The sequence below is a fragment of the Balaenoptera borealis genome, assembly GCF_965194805.1.
Source record: "Balaenoptera borealis genome assembly, chromosome: 1".
Taxonomy (NCBI): domain Eukaryota; kingdom Metazoa; phylum Chordata; class Mammalia; order Artiodactyla; family Balaenopteridae; genus Balaenoptera; species Balaenoptera borealis.
In genome coordinates, this window is record NC_138860.1 from 175,976,379 (window position 1) to 175,991,945 (window position 15,567).

General features: G+C 47.9%; 1 protein-coding gene across 6 annotated transcripts in view; it reads left to right on the forward strand.

Moving 5' to 3' along the window:
- ASAP3 (ArfGAP with SH3 domain, ankyrin repeat and PH domain 3) overlaps positions 1-15,567 on the forward strand; it is a 46,543-nt gene that overhangs the window by 1,413 nt on the left and 29,563 nt on the right. The window contains exon 2 of one of the 6 annotated variants that reach the window (XM_082367032.1): positions 710-778. The exons of the other annotated variants lie outside the window; for them this stretch is intronic. The gene's annotated coding sequence lies outside the window, so the exon portion shown is untranslated. The remainder of the gene's footprint in view (positions 1-709; positions 779-15,567) is intronic. 6 annotated transcript variants of the gene reach the window in all.

Genomic DNA, 15,567 nt, shown 5'->3' on the forward strand with positions numbered 1-15,567 from the left:
CCGATCTCAGTTCTGGGCATGACTAACCCCCAGGCTTGAAGCTCCATTTGGCAGAATCAAAATTTGACTGATTCTCAAAGCAAGTGTTCCAGTCCCAGCTGGTTTCCTGGGAGTAACTAGGGACTCTGTCCTGGGACTTGCGGTCTTTTTTTGCAGTCCTGCTAGGAAGGACCCTGGGCAGGTTACAGGAAGCTAGAATGTCAGTGCTGAGGGACCCTTTAAGATAGAGATCACCTAGGAACTCTCTCATTTAAGATGGGGAAACTGATGTCCAGAGAGTGCTACAGACTTATCTAAGCTCCCACAGCTGGGTAGTGGAAGAACTGGCATTTCTACCCAAATGTTCTAACCCCTGGTCCTATTCTCTTTCCTTCTAAAGTCCCTATGTAATTTCTCTGAACCTTAGTTATTTCACCCTTAAAATTTCACCCTATTTCACCTTCCTTGCTTACCTCTCTGGGTTGTTAAATGTTTTTTGTTTTTAATTAAAAGCTGCTCAAATGTGAGGGAGTATTAAGACAGATAATCATTCTGTCAACCGTCGTCTTCCTGTCCTGGGCCCTTTACATCCATCATTTCATTGATATTCACAATAACACAGGTGAAAATGGGCCCAGGGAAGTTAAGGCAGTTGCCTTGTGCCACATAGTGGCTTTGTCTGACTTTAAGGCCTGTGCTATGTCAGTTCTCCATGGCATTTCTCTGCTAGGCACCAAGAACATAAAGATGCTGCTTAGCTTTGCTGGCTGGTTGGAGAGAAGTAGCCTGTCTTAGCGAGGTAAGTGGAACCCCAGGAGTCTGTCCAGAGTACACAGAGAAGGTATGGTTAGTGCCATAAGAGGCCAGTGGAGCGAGGGAGAGAGAGAGAGAGCAGTGAGGACTGGTGCAGTCAGGGAGAGCTTCCTGGAGGAGGTGACACTTCCAGATGGGTCTTGAAGGATGGAAGAACTCCATTAAGTGGAGAGGACAAGTGAGTGAATTTGGAGACAGATGGGAAGAAAGCATATTCAGGAACCAAGTAAGCCACTGTGACAGTGCTGAGAATTCATACTATGTCATGTGTCTCAAACTACTAGTGAACTTAAATCTCCCAGTGGGTCTTGGATGAAGCAGTCCACCACAAACAGGGGATCTTCAAAGGCTTGTGTTTTATATATATTTTTTGAGATTTAATGAAGTTGTAATTGAACAAAAGACATACTAATTTTTAATTAAAAATTTAAAATATATAACAGAAAAGACTAAAGTCACCTCTGACCATGTCTCACGATCCCTGTACTCTCCCCAGAGGTAACTGCTGTGGAAATGTGCATGCTTCCCAATATCTGTCCTCAGAGAAAATGTATTATCAATAAAGGGGTGGTGGTTAAGAGGAATGTTTGCCTAAGTCGGTATCGTGTCTTATAATGCATAGTTTTAAGTTTCATTGGAGTCAAATTTATCTTTTCCTTTGTGACTTCAGTGTTTTCGAATCTTATTTTAGAAAGGATTTCATTCTTAATTCTTAATATTCTTGTGAATTTTCCATTCTGCTTCATCATGTGTTGATGTTTGTTTTACCAAAATAATAACATTTTTATTTTGCAAAAAATAATAAAAATTATGTAGTCTTAGAGATTTTTTTGTCTGCAAGAAACAGAAACCCTCTCAAGCTTATGTTGAAGGGAAATTTGTTTTAAGGATCTAGAGGTGCCTCATGGGACTGAAGAACAGTATAAGTCAAAGTAGACCTCACCCGGGCCTCACCAGGGCCTCATTTGAATCTGGGAAGTCATCAGGAACAAAGGCAGCTGCTTCCTCATTCCCGCTGTCTCTTGCCTCTTGTTTCTTTCTGCACAGCTAAACAGTGCTTTTGCTCACTTGTCATCACACAGGCCCCAAAGGGCATCACACAGTCTTCTGGGGAAGTCAGGCATCTTCAGCCCCCACATTCACGTGACCTCACTGGTCCAGCATCTAAAGGCAACCAAGCCAGTCTTGCGTCCAAGTTCCTGGCAGAGAGGTTGATGGCCCAGCCTAGCTTCTGGATTGGTTCCAGAAGCTGGGTCCCCACCCCTGGTTTCATCAGCAGAGGTCATGGAGGGATTGACTCAGGCAGGGAAACATGGCCACAGAGACCTACACTGTGGGAGGGGACACTTCTCGGAGAAGAGGAGCAGGGCCTGGAAAGTCCCTACCCGCACCCCCCCATGTGTCCATGGCCATTTCTCTTCATTTGGCACAATCTAGGCTCCAGGGAGAGGCACTGTGTTCATCCTGTTTTGTGCCTCTGGTTATCCAGGTGTAAAGGAACCCCAGTTTGGAAAGCTCAGGTGTAGTGGAATTAAAAAGATGGATTGGAGAGCTCAGGGGGTACAGCATGACTTGGAGGGCCTTGAATGTCATTTAGGCATTTGGGCTTTTTGCTGGACAGTGGAGACCAGTGGAGACCATGTTATCTAAGGAATGGATGAGGCCGGCCCTGCCGAGGGACATAGTAGCCAGCATCATGCATGGGAACTGCTCCATGCCAGGCCCTGTATTAGGCACTGGGTAGACACATTACTTGTTAAGAGACGCAGTCCCTGCTCTACTGAGCTTACAGTCTTCTGGGGAAGACAGGCAGTAAACAGGTAAACAAACAAGTCAGTAATTGCACGTGTAATAAATGTCATGAAGGCTCATTCTCCCTGTCCAGGCCTGCCTTGAGGTTTGGTCCTGGGTCCTCATCTCTTGGCATGCTAGCCTCTCTCCCCAGGCAATCTCATCCACACCCATGGGTTCAGTCCTCTTCCATCTTCAGATGACTCACACATTTGTACCTTTAGCCCAGACCCTCATGTCCAGCTGCTCACTCAGCTGTTTCATTTGGACACGTCAAAGCCACATTCATGACTTCCCCCCCAGGCTGGCCATTCTGGTGTTCCCTTCTCAGAGAGTGGTCCCTCCCTCTCTTCCGGTAAGCAAGCCACAAGCTCCACATGCTCCCTTCATCACCAAGGGTCATCAGTGTTACCTTCTAAACATCTCTGCCGTCCCTCTACTTCTCTACATCGCTACCCTAGTCCCCATCGTCACCTCTCCCCTGGAACACTGCACTGGCCTCTGAACTTGTCTTTCCACATTTATTCTATAGCTCAGTTCTCCCTAATAGCACTGTGTGTCTCCTTTGCAGCACACATCCTAGATAAATTTTACATTTATTTGCATAATTACTTTGTTAAAATCTGATTTCTGACTAGATTTTGACTTCCATGAGAAAATAACCTATCTCACCATTTTATCCCTAGTATTTACCACAGCACCATAGTAGGAGCTCAGAAAATATCGATGGGAGTAACAAATAAAGAAAAGAAGAAACCTTAGAAGGAGCATTAATAGAGAATAATGGTGTGAGGGTGCTCCAGTTGGAGGGAACATCTTAGGCAAAGGCCCTGAATCAGTAAAGAACCTAAAGTATTTGTGACACTGAAAGGAGGCCAGAGGAGCAGAAACATAGCGATGGCAAATGGAAGAGTGACAACAGATGAGTTTGGGAAGGTAGGCTGGAACCAGATCATATTCAAGTTTGTAGGCCCTGGTGGCAAGTTTGGATTTTATTTATTTTGCAGGCAAGCAACATGATCCAATTTATATTTTAGGACAGTCATATAAGCTGCTGTGTGGAGATGAGATTGGAGGGGGCAGGAGAGGACCCAAGGAGGCTGTTGGCAGTTGTCCATGGAAGAGACGATGGTGCTGTGGATAGGGCCGTGGTTGGTGGAGAAGTGGACAGATTCTAGAAGTATTTTATAAGTAGTAGCATCAAGATTTGTTGATGGGGTGCATGTGGGGAGTGGTCAAGAACGGTTCCCAAATTCCTAATGGAAGAATGCCATTGCCGCTTCCTAGGAAGGGGAAATCTGGGAGAGGAACAGGTTTGGAGGAGAGTCAAGAATTCTGTTTTTACATCTTACAGGTCTTTGAGACATACAAGGGGAGAAATCAAGAAGACATTTAGATATATGAGTTTGGAGGTCAAAGGAGTGGGTGGGCTGGAGATACACATTTGAGAGTTGTCAGCATTGAGATAGTGGGTTTCAAACTTGGATCTGTGTAAGAATCACCTGGCATCATTCCCAGAGAGTCCAATTCAGTAGCTATTTCTTACTTAGGCTTATTATTGCAAGTAACAGAAACCAACCTGAGCCGATTTAGACAGAAGAGGAGTTCCCTGAAAGGGAATATTCAGTAGTTCACAGGATTTCTGGGAAGCTAGAGAACTGGGGCGAGGCAGCAGGGGGGATCTCAGCCAAAATCACTCCACTGAGCCAGTCTGGCGAGGACATTACTGCCTTGCACTAAATGCCACAGCATATACCACCACTGTCCCCTGGGGACTGGGCACCTTCACTGCTGTTGCCATCAGCATAAGAATGCTCTTCCACTCTCTCTGCTCCTGATTCAAAGTCTGTAGTGAGTGCCTCTGATTGGCCAAGGCTAGCTCATACTTACCTGTACCCTAGCTGCAAAGGAGTCTGGAAAAGCATGAATTTGGTCTCGTCAGCTTTTGTAGGAGGCAAGCTCTGCTGAGACTTGTGCAGCAAGTAGTTTCCCAGATGTAGGAGAGAGGTTCAGATACCAGTCTGGCAAAAATGACAAGTGTCCGGGACTTCCATGGTGGCACAGTGGTTAAGAACCTGCCTGTCAATGCAGGGGACACGGGTTCAAGCTCTGGTCCGGGAAGATCCCACATGCTGCGGAGCAACTAAGCCCGTGCGCCACAACTACTGAGTCTGTGCTCTAGAGCCTGCAAGCCACAACTACTGAAGCCCGCACGCCTAGAGGCCGTACTCCGCAACAAGAAAAGCCACCGCAATGAGAAGCCCACGCACCGCAACGAAGAGTAGCCCCTACTCACCGCAACTAGAGAAAAGCCCACGCTCAACAACGAAGACCCAATGCAGCCAAAGATAAATAAATGATTTATAATTAATTATAAATTAATTGTTATTTAATTAATAATAATTAATTTAATTAATTAATTTTAAAAAATGACAAATGTCCTTGGCAGGTTCACCAGCCTGCAGGAGGGTGTCTGGGAATCTGCATCTTAACCAGCACCCCCAAGAGTTGCTCATGCACGTGGTCCATGAACCACATAATGCGTATAGTACATTAGCTGGTTTTAAAGAAGTGGGAGTGGATAAAATCACCCAAGGAAAGGAATGAAGAGGACCTGGGCCCAAGCTCTGGGGAGCTCAGGATCGAGAGATTAGGATGGGAAGAGTAGTTAATGAAGGAGACTGAGAATGAGCTGCCGATGAGGAAGGAAGGAAATCAAGAGAGGTCCGTGCCTCAGAAGCCAGGGGAGGAATGTTTCGATGAGGGAGCCACGCTCAGCTTTGTCGGATGCTGCCTAGATGTCCAGAGGTCACATAAGAAAATGACAGAGACACGACCCCTGACGTCAGCAACACGGAGGTCATTGATGACCTTGAGAACTGATTTAGGGGAAAAAAAAAAAACAGATTTAGTGCTATTTTCCCCTCCACACTGGCCTGGACTGGATTTGAGGAGGAGGCAGATGAGAATTTTTCCTGAGAAGGGAAGTAGAGACATGGGATGGTGGCCAGGGACCTGGGCCAAGAGGGTTTTCCAGGCCAGACTTAGAACCCAGCTCCATCTGAGCCTAGCCTCTTCCCATTCCAGGCTGCCTCTGCACAAGGACACAGGGTTCTCCTGGAGCGTCAGCCTCAAGCCCAGTCTCACAAAGGCTCCTCACCTCCCCAAATGGCCGTCTTTGAGTCCAACTTCCTTGCCTGGTATTCAGCTGTTCTGGCCACCGAGGTGACACAGGCATATTTGGGGACAGAAACTGGAGCTTTAGGTCAGAGCAGAAGGAAAATGCTTTCCTCAAAAGCAATTTGGTAGTATAGTCCTCAGACATCTCTGCTAGAAAGTCCCTTTGATGGGCCCAGAGTACATGAGGCAGTGAAGCCCACGGAGGCACAATGAGATCCCCAGAGTCTGGGGCAGGGCCCTGGGCCCCCTTTGTCCTGGGAACTTTGTGAGTGGGCATCACTGGGGTCAGAGAGTGGGCCTCACTGTGAACGGTACAGGAGGCTGAACTGGGAACAGCTGCTAAAGGTTTTCTAACTGGGCTAGGTTTTGACCTTGACCGAGCTTTTAAGAACTTCAGATGCTGTTGGCTCCACGCAGACCTACAAATCAGAATCTCCCAAGGGTGAGGCCTGGGCAAGGGAACAGTTGGAAGGTTCCCGGGCAACTTATGAGCAGTCAGAGTGAAAACTACTGTGGTGAGCTATTGCATGCCCCCTTAAGGTTAGTTATTCATTAAACACTATTTATTGAACACCTGCTGTGTACGAAGGTGAGATGGTAGGTTCTGAGGGGATGGAGATGACAAGGTCCCCATCTGGGAAGAAAGACTCATGCCCATGAAAAGATGATTGACAGGGCTTCCCTGGTGGCGCAGTGGTTAAGAATCTGCCTGCCAATGCAGGGGACACGGGTTCGGGCCCTGGTCTGGGAAGATCCCACATGCCACGGAGCAACTAAGCCCGTGAGCCACAGCTACTGAGCCTGCGCATCTAGAGCCTGTGCTCCACAACGAGAGAAGCCACGACAATGAGAAGCCCGCGCACCGTGATGAAGAGTAGCCCCCACTCGCCACAACTAGAGAAAGCCTGCGCACAGAAACGAAGACCCAACACAGCCAAAAATAAATAAATAAATAAATTAATTAATTCAAAAAAAAAAAGATGATTGACAGCCCACAGCATAGAGGGGTGTGGCTGAGATCTGTGGAGACTGTCCCATAAGTGAAGTCAGGCAGACCTGGGTTTGAATTCCTATTGGTTGTGTGACCTCGGGCACATGATTTGAATTTTCTGAACCTCGGTTTCCCCATCTGCAAATCAGGGTGATAATAACTATCTTACGGGGTTGTTTGAGGGGATTACATATAAAGCATCTAGCATCTACCTGGCGCCTAACAGATACTTAATTTTATTTAATTCTCTTTTAGTAAAAACACAAGTACACCTGCATATAGGATGGTTAAATAGATTAGGAACCACAGAGAAAAGGGGAGGATAATTGCAACAGGGATGAGGTAATTACTGTGAGTAAGCACTAAAATTGTGCAGTCCTGACACCAGAGCAAAAAGAGAAATCTGTGTACCTTGTGGGTGTCCGGGAATGAATAGCTGAGCCTAGGTCTGGATAAGGCAGGTTCTCCCCTCTGCTCTGCCCTTTGCTCTCTCCTCTCTCCCATCCATTCATTTCTTCATCAAACATTCGTTGAGAGCCTACCCCATTCTCAGTCCTGGCTACACGTTACAATCCCCTGGGTTGCTTTTAGGTAGATTTTTTTAAATAGAGACAAAATTCATATTACATAAAATGTACCATTTTAACCATTTTAAAGTGTACAGTTCGGCAGTCTTTATTCACAGTATTGTGCAATCATTACCACTAGTTCTAGAACATTTCCATCAGCCCAAAAAGAAATACTGTGCTCATTAGAAGTCACTCCCCACTGTCACTTCCCCAGCCTCTGGCAACTTTCAGTCTCTACGAATTTGCCTATTCTGGACATTTCATGTCAGTGGAATCCTACAATATGTGGACTTTTGTGTCTGGCTTCTTTCAGTTAGCATAAGGTTTTCAAGTTTCTTCCATATCGTCTGGATTGCTTTTAAAGCAATAAAAATAGGAATAGCAAACACACTAGGCAGTGTTGTAAGCATTTCCCATATACATTTTAACTCATGTAATCCCCATCAAAGGCACAGAGAGATAACCCAGTAAACAGGATTGCCAAAGAACATACAGGATGTGCGTGCAAGGTATGGGACATGCTTATACTAAAAATTATTCACTGATTATCTGAAATTCAAATATAACTGCATGTCCTGTATTTATTTTTGATAAATTGGGCAACTCTGCTAGCAGTAAGTGGCAGAGCCAGGATTTGGACCTGGGCAGTTCAAAGCACACTTGTGTGCCTTACCTCTCACTCCTCTTCTTCCTACTCAGGGACTCTGACTTAACAGGTCTGAAGTGAGGCTCTGGAACCCTTATTTTTTTAAGCACCCCAGCTGATTCCCCTGGCAGCCTGGGGATGTGTCGCAGGGCCTGGGAATACAGAGATGTCTGCTGGGCAAGATGGGTATCATGCAGCCCTCCCTGTATACCTGGCACTGGGCTAGGTACTTAAATGCCCGATCACATTCAGTCTCATGAGGTAAGTGCTATTATTATCCCATTTGACAGGTGCGAAAATGGAGGCTCAGAGAAACTAAGTCACTTGCCCTAGGTCACACAACTAAGAGTACTGGAACTAGAATTTGGACCTCAGAACAGTGTGATGTCCTGAATTCTTAACCCTTGCTGCCTTTTCTGTGTTCCCACAAGGCCTTGCTAGTATCTATTCATTCATTTACTCACTCATTCATTCCACAAACGTTTACTGCTACTCATGTGCCAGGTCCTGTGCTGGGTGCTGTGGCTATAAAGGCAAATGAGCCAATCCTTGCCCTTTTAGCATTTTCAGCGCCATAGAGATTCAGACGTGGTAAATAAGGGCCACGAATGCTCTGATAGAAGGCTGTAGTGGGCACAGGGTGGCATAAAGTCAGTTTTGCAGTGATGGGGAGGGGGTACCCTGTAAGCTGAGAAGGGAAAGATGGAGTGTTTACTAGGCAGAATGGGAAAAAGGCTTTCCTGGCAGAGGTCTAGCGGCTGGAAACAGTGTGGCACGTTGAGGAAACTGCAGAGTTGGGGAGGACTGGGGTTTAAGGCAGCGGTCCCCAACCTGTTTGGCACCAGGGACCGGTTTTGTGGAAGACAGTTTTTCCACGGACAGGGGGAGCGGGGGATGGTTCAGGCGGTAATGCGGGTGATGGGGAGCGATGGGGACCGGCAGATGAAGCTTCGCTGGCTCTCCCGCCGCTCACCTCCTGCTGTGCGGTACCGGTCTGCGACCCGGGGGATTGGGGACCCCTGGTTTAAGGGATTCATGATGACTATCGAGTTGGGGCAGGGAGGGATTCATCCAGGCCAACAAGGGAACCCAGAGGATGGGCGGCGTGGGGCCCTCTGCTGCTGTGTCCAGGAGGGCAGGCTGGTTCTCCCCAGGGTTGGGTGGAATTCAGGGCTTGGGGCCAGGGGTCAGATGGGAATCTTCAGCGATCCTCCTGCAGAGTTCTTGGTCTCTTAGCTCATCACCGCCGAGCAGTCTCCCGAGGAAAATCCCAGCCAGGAAACTTGGGGTTTGTGGAGGCCTCAGCACACACAGAGGGTGCGGCTCCCTTCCTGCAACCCCTCTTCCTCCCCGCTTCCCACCATGCTGCAAGGGGCAGCTGCTGAGGCTGAGCTGGCAGGGCTGGCCGGGTTCCCGGGCTGGGGAGACGGCTTCAGGGGCCCAACTGAAGGGGCGCACAGCCCGCCACAGGCTCCAGCAGCGCAGGAAGGAAAACAGCGAGAGACTGAGGGATCCTGAAATAATAAATGTCAGAGCTGGCAGGAGCCTTCCACGTCACCGCCCAACCCCTCGTTCCAGACAGGGAGTCGGCCCAGGGAGGGAAGGAGACTGCTCAAGTTCGTACCAGGGGCCGGGGGAGACCTGGGGCTGGCCCCAGGTCCTGCTCCAGGCCTTGCAGTGTAGCTCCTCCTGACTGTCCCAGCCTGGACTCTTGGGGGCTGGGGCTGGGGGCTTATCCAGATGAAAACCATTTGGAAACTTTTGCTCCTGCTGGTGGCTGAAGTTGGGGCAGTCTTGCAGGATATGATTAACCCCGCCTCTGAGTCCCGGAGCTTTGACCTGGAAGGGTCATGTCTGTCAGCTCTAAATTGTATAGGTGGGGAAACGGAGGCACAGACGGAGGAAGGAACTTGCTCAGAGGGATACAGAGGGCCTAATGGCAGAGGCAAGCCTAAAATTCAGTGCCTCCCCTCCCTTCCCCCAAAGTGTTTCTGCATTGCTTCTGAAGATGCCTGACTTCCACCGTTAGAAAAAAATATGACCTAATTTAATCTTCACAGTGATCCTTACAGAGATAAGTGGGGCTCAGAGAGGTGTGATAGTGAGAGAAGGCTCTGGAGGCAGAGGGCTCTACACTTCCTAGAGCTACTGACATGTCCCTGAGCCGGTTGCCTCGCCTCCCCCAGCCTCGGTTTTCTCATCTGTAAAATGGGGAAGATATTAACTACCTCACAGGAATAAACAAGGTAACAAAAATAAAACGAGCACTTAGCAAGTGGGGTGGCGGTTGGATTCATGTAATCAGATCAACCTGGGAGCTTGGAATCCGAGTGTCTCCTGTTGGCCATCTGCTTTGAGCTGGGCTGGGCTGTGCTCTCCGTCACCCAGTCGAGCCTGGGGTTCAGGGCTGCACCCCCTTTCTCCCACTTGGCCTGGGTCTGCAGATGAGCCCCAGAGTCAGTCTTTCTACCACAAGAATTTATTTTTGGCCACGCCACACGGCTGGCAGGATCTTAGCTCCCTGACCAGGGATCAAACTTGTGCCCCCTGCAGCAGAAACGTGGAGTCCTAACCACTGGACCGCTGGGGAAGTCCCATCTACCATGAGAATTTATTGAATCACTCCTCTCTTGTTCAGAACCCTGCAGGAGCTCCTCATCACCTGTGGGATAAAACCTAGAGGTTTGGGTTAAAAACATGGATTCTGGAGCCTGACACCCTGGGCTGGAGTCTAGGTTCCACCACTTATCAGCTATGTGAGCTGGACAGATGCCATACCCTGGGCCTGAGGTTCCTCATCTGTAAAACCTCCTGGGGTTGTGGACAGGATTTGGTGAAATAATGCAAAGTCTGTCAGGTGCTTAGAAGAAGCCTGGCATGTGGCAGTGATACAAAAGCATCCCCTCGCCTCTCATTAGAAGCATGGACTCCCAGAGGGTCATTCGGGGCCCTGCTTAGCCTGAGGCCTCACTGCTCACCACTTCCTCACCGGCCCTGGTAGGTGCCTGCCCCATAAGCTCCAGGCTGCTCCCCAAATGTGCTGACACTTCTACCCGGGGACTTTACCGAGGCGCCTCTCCCCTCTTAGAGTCACCTTCCCCATCCTACTTTGCTCCACCAGTGTCTCCTCATTTTTCAAGGCTCTGGTGAAGCATCACTTCATCCCAGGGTGGGGTGGGCGCTCCTGGTCTGTGCCCCCCACAGGCTTCTCTTCTGCTCCAGCCTCACCCAGGCCTCCTCAGCCCTTGGCAAGCACATCCTTGTCTATGTTCTGTCTTCCCCACTGGGCTGTGAGCACCTTGAGGGCAGGGCCCAGCCTGACCTTCCTCTCTTCCCAGCACCTTCGCGGCCGGGCAAGGTACAGCTGGACACTCAGTATGTGTGGACGGGCCCCTACTGTGTGCCAGTGACTCTGTTGGAGACCTTGCCCCAGCCCCTCCCTCTACCCCACTGGGTGGAGAGGGGCAGGCTTGCAGATTTGAGGTTCCAGGGGAGATGCTTGTTCAGGGAGTAGAGCTGAGCTGGGATTGCCTGGAGGAGGGATGCTAGCAAATACTTCCCAGTCCCACCCTTGCCCCTCCTTGCTGGCCACCCACAAAGGGCCCTGTGGGGCTCCCTGCTTTCTTTGGATCTGCTAATTGGGCAGGTGGGTGAGCAAAAGCAAACTTTGAGCATGATGTGAACAGGACAGCTCACGTTTGCAAGGGCTACAAACTTAGCCAGTCCTTATTGATTCGATTCCCAGTGGGAGGTGGCTGGAACGGCACTGACTATCATTCCCATTTTGCAGATGCGGACCCTGGGGCCCAGAGACTGGAGAGATTGCAGACTTGCTCAGGGTCTTGGTATTGGGTCCAGAATAGAACCCCAGTCTCCTCTCTCTACATCCTGTGCTCTTTCTACTACGTGCCCTCTTTGGAATTAGGCAGCAGAGCTTGTGCAACTTCCTTTAGCCAGCAGGTCAGCCTTAAGCCCTTCCTGTCTGCCCCTCAAGGACCCTCCCGCCTGGCCCTTGCCCTCCTTTGCCTCTCTCAGGCCGACTTCTCCAAACCCCACTCTCTCCCATCCCATTCCTCTTATCAAAAGCTGTGCCCAGACAGCTGTCCATTGAAAGGGGCCCGCTCATATACTAAGGTGTCAAGGGGTTTCAGGTAACAGTGCAGTGGTCCTCAACTTTTCTGAACATAGGAACCCCCTGTCTTCTTTCATTAACTTCACGTTGTAGAAATTTTCAAACACACAAAAGTAGACTCACCCAGCTTCAACAACTTATTTTGCCAATTTTATGTTTTCATCTACTAGCCCTCATTTTTTCTTATGGAGAATTTGGTATATTCACAGAAAACAGAAGAAAATAATGAACCTCCATTTGCTCATAACCCAGTGCTGCCCCGTTCCCATCCCAGCCTGCTTCCCCAACTCTCATCTTGTTTTGAAGCAAATCCCAAACATCATATTGTTTCAGTCTTAAATATTTCAATACATAGCTCTAAACAGTAAGGACTTCTTTTTTTGCTTACATAACTAAAATGGGATGCCATTCTCGTACCCTGAAACATTAATAATAATCCCTAAATCATCAACTATCCAGTTTTCAAATTTCCAGTTGTCTCATAATTATCCTAACTTCTTTTACAGTTTATTTTTTAAAAAGCAGGATTCAAGTAAAGTCCATTTGTTGATGGGTGTTTTCAGGCTCCTAAGATTCCCCCTCCATCATTTTTGGTTTCGTTTTTTGTAGTCCACAGGAAAACAAACCAGTGGCCTATTCTGTAGTGTCACATCGTCTGACTGTGCTCACTGTTGCGTTCCCCAGGTGTGGTTTAACGAGTTTCTCCATCTTCTGTACTTTCTGTAAATAAATCAGTAGTTAGAAATGAAAAGCCTCAGGGTTTTCTGTGCATTTTTTGTCATTTCATTAAATAGTTGAAGTGTAACTCGGTTTGCTCATTAAAATATTGTATTTTGGGACTTCCCTGGTGGCGCAGTGGTTAAGACTCCGTGCTCCCAAAGCAGGGGGGCCGGGTTCGATCCCTGGTCAGGAAACTAGATCCCACATGCATGCTGCAACTGAGAATTCACATGCCACAACTAAGGAGCCTGCCTGCCGCAACTAAGACCCGGCACAACCAAATAAATAAATAAAATAAAAAATAAAATAAAATATTGTATTTTATTTTTCACAGTTAACATGTAGTTAGTACATATAATTTCATCTTCTCTCGGACATCAAAGATCAAAGGAGCCAGGATTCTGCCACCTCACAGAAGGACCCCCTTTCTTAAAAATTTATCTTATTCAAGTATAGTCGATTTACTGTGTTGTGTCAATTTCTGCTGTATAGCAAAGTGATTCAGTTATACGTATCTATATATATATAGAGAGAGAGAGAGAGAGAGTTACACACACATATTCTTTTTCATATTCTTTTCCATTATGGTTTATCAGAAGATACTGAATAGTTCTCTGTGCTATACAGTAGGACCTTGTTGTTTATCCATTGTATATATAACTGTTTGCATCTGCTAATCCCAAACTCCCAGGCCATCCCTCCTTCACCTCTCCCCTTGGCAAACACAAGTCTGTTCTCTACGACAGAAGGAACCCTTTTTTTTTTTTTTTTAAAGTATTTGTTTTATTTTTATTTATTTATTTATGGCTGTGTTGGGTCTTCGTTTCTGTGCGAGGGCTTTCTCTAGCTGTGGCAAGCGGGGGCCACTCTTCATCGCGGTGCGCGGGCCTCTCACTATCGCGGCCTCTCTTGTTGTGGAGCACAGGCTCCAGACACGCAGGCTCAGCAATTGTGGCTCACGGGCCCAGCTGCTCTGCGGCACGTGGGATCTTCCCAGACCAGGGCTCGAACCCGTGTCCCCTGCGTTGGCAGTCAGATTCTCAACCACTGCGCCACCAGGGAAGCCCGAAGGAACCCTTTTTAATGTCAAGGTTTCACTGACCTTTCCTTTACACTTGTACTTTTAGTATTGATTGATTGATTGATTAAGAAATATGGAAAAGGACAAAAAGCTACCATGAATTCAAAAATACGTTTAAAGAATTGTCTTATTGATCATAACAGCTGCATTCATATCTGGAATGTGGTCATACTAATTTGTGAGACTTTTTTATTGGTCTGTAGTGCTTACTATATAAGTGTGCCTTCATAGGGCCATGGTAGTAACTCCTTGGACCTCCAGGGCCTGGGGCCCACAGACTGGGAATAAACAAGGGAGTTAGAGTCCAACTGTCCCAGGTCTATCTCGGCCACTTCCTGGCTGTGTGAGCTCAGGCAACTGTCTTTACTTCTCTGAGCCTCACTGACTCATCAGCCAGATGGGAATAAAAGCAATGACTGTCTTATCAGGATGCTATGAGTCTTAAAGGGTGGATGTCAAATTGCTTTACAAACTGTAAAGCCCTGTGCAAGTTTTGGATTGTATTCTTTCCTTAGTTTGTTTGCATTTCCTATGAGACCTGGGGCAAGAAACTCATCTGAGCTTTTGTTTTGCAGTCTGTAAAATGAGGAGGTAATGTTAGATTATCTCCAATATTCTGTGATTTAGTCTCTCAAGGGACAACATCATGGTCTAAAACAAAGCTAGAAACTGGTTTTCTTCTCCTGTGCCAACTATACTTTAATTGGTAGAGGCTACCTGAAGAGCTGCCTCAACAGAATGATGGAACAAAACCAGAGTCAATGGGAAAAATACTGTGACTGATTAATGATGGCTCCAATGGTCATGGGATGCCACAAAAGGGGTGCCTATGCCCCGTATTATAATGGTCCAAAGGAGTGAATGTCTAATGGTGAAATTTAATCTGCAGCTCTCAAGGCCTTAGCTTTAGCAGCTCTGCCCCCTGGGCTGGGTCGCCATGGTTACCACAGCTGGCTCCGAGAAATCACAGGAATGAAGAATGGCTCCTATTGATGAATCCTGACCCAGGAAGGGGGCATGCAGAAGGCCCTTCCAAGCAAGGCAGCTGGGCATGGCCCTAGTGCTGCCATCTATGATCTTTTGCCTTCAGAGAGCGAGAGCACAGTGTGTGTGTGTGTGTGTGTGTGTGTGTGTGTGTGTGTGTGTGTGTGTGTGTGGAGGGGGTGTGGGGGCCACAAAGGGCAGTATCACCAACTGGAATTCAGACTTTGTCCAGGCCTAGCCAGGCAAGGCTGCCTGAAGGACTGCAGTTGGTTTTCCAAGTTCAGACATGTCCCTGGTACTCTGAGTTTCGCCTGCCTTTGCCCAGTGCCTGCCCAGGCTCTTGCAGGGACTCTTAGCTTTGAGAGAAATCTAAATGGCCATCACTACTAATCCAAAATCTGGTGCCTGAATCATGCTCTACCACCTGAAGTCCCTAAATACTTCAAGGTCACTCCCTCCAGGGTCACTGATTCTTGCTTAGGAACTTCTTCCTGTGTTTGAGCTGAAATCTGTTTCTGTGTCTCTAATTCTACCTCTCAGTCCTGGAAATCCTCTTCAGGGCCAACTTCAATAAATCTGTTTTCTCTCTAGTAGGACAGCCCTTGGAGTATTTGCAGTTGGGGCCCTGACACTGCTGTCAACTTCCTTTTCTTTGGACAGGTCTCCCTCTGTCCCTCCCTC